Source organism: Rhincodon typus, unplaced genomic scaffold, assembly GCF_021869965.1.
Source record: "Rhincodon typus isolate 14 unplaced genomic scaffold, sRhiTyp1.1 hic_rhity00003618, whole genome shotgun sequence".
Lineage (NCBI taxonomy): Eukaryota > Metazoa > Chordata > Chondrichthyes > Orectolobiformes > Rhincodontidae > Rhincodon > Rhincodon typus.
In genome coordinates this window covers 4,731-6,250 of record NW_025969256.1, presented here as the reverse complement: position 1 = coordinate 6,250, position 1,520 = coordinate 4,731, and the positions used below count along the sequence as shown (strand labels likewise).

Here is a 1,520-nt window from a genome sequence, read left to right as displayed (position 1 = left end):
ACACAACTTGCCTGGGACATGGCGTAGCAGCGCAGCCTGCTTGTTCCCACTATCATGCTGGGGGCATTCCGCATGTGATAACCACTGCACCATGGGAACATGCCGTGGAAGCTGACCCGATGGAGGCTGTTGTGCTGTCCCACGTCAAAGATTACTTTGGGCAAAATAGAGACAAGTTAAACGCATCTTCGGTATAACAGGTAGCCACAGTGGGATGCAAACGCACACCTTTTCAGAGATTGGAACCTGAATCCAGCAGCTTCGACCGCCTGGCCATATCACCACACCATGGCCTCAGAGCTCACATATGACATTCCCCAATGATGCGACTGCACACAACTGATACAAAGGCACCGGGAAATTCTTGCGAGGAACCCCATCCTTCTTGTCCATTTTCTTTGCTGCTCAGTTATGCCCAGCTACAATATCAGTTTCGCACCAGATGCCGATAGCCCTGCAATCAAAACCAATATCGACGCAAAGCTGAACGCATCTTGTGAGATTCGGTTGAGCAACAAGTATAATGTGCCTGTGCGGAAGTATATTATGCTTCGATAAAGAACACATGACTGCACCATATTTCCGGGTTCACCCACATCACTTCTGTCACACACTGAAAACTCACAATTTTTCTCCTCTGTTACCGAGAATGAAGATTTTGTTGAATAAACCCACACGGTCACAAAAGAAGATAATTTTCCTTGTGAATTGGGTAATGTTCAGGGAGACTTCATTGATGCTTTCCGTGGTATCCTCAGAATTAGGTAATTCTGGTTCAGCTCCATTTGACATGGAGCCGCCCAGGAAGTGACCATTCTCATTCTGTGACTCTGAACAGTCTTGTTGGTGCAGGATTGGAGTTGGGTTTGCCCCTTTAAAAGTCTTGTCATTTATTATACAAGCGGCTGCACCGACAAGCTGATCTCTGGGACTTCCAGTGAAGTGGAAACAACTTGCACTCTGAAACAGGAAACCAGTATCTTAATTAAAGCAGCAAAAGAGAAACCATGTTTTTGGCACAACTAAATCTGCTGGCTTTACTCATGATGCTGGAGAACTGAACAGCTGGCCTTCACCTCAGAAAGTAAAGTTGCAAGATGCAAGGACGCCCAGCGTGGGGCTCGAACCCACGACCCTGAGATTAAGAGTCTCATGCTCTACCGACTGAGCTAGCCGGGCTCGATTGTTAGGTACTTCTTTTCCCATTTCACACTGAGCCAAATCCCTTGCAACCTCGTTTCAATGTGACAAAGATGATCCACCTGGAAAAGCACAAGGTTCCATTTCATTCCTCTCAATCACAAATAACATCAGCTACATCTTCCACTTCTCAGCTGTTACTCCTTCAGACCATTATAATCCATTTTCAGCGCTTGTTCCGGGATTTAAAATTCAAAATTCATATTTTAATGTCGGTGCCCTCATCCTTGAGTTGCCCATGCGACTGTCAGTCACTTTGAGAGGCGGTGAATCTGCTTCAATGAACCCAGTCATTTCTGTTACAGACTGTGTGAAATGCG

The 1,520-nt window shown here is 46.1% G+C and overlaps 1 non-coding gene across 1 annotated transcript; it reads right to left on the bottom strand.

The window, feature by feature from the left end:
- Positions 1 to 1,106: 1,106 nt before the first annotated feature.
- Positions 1,107 to 1,179, bottom strand: trnak-cuu. Its single transcript has one exon. It is a non-coding gene; the product is annotated as a tRNA-Lys (tRNA).
- Positions 1,180 to 1,520: the final 341 nt, after the last annotated feature.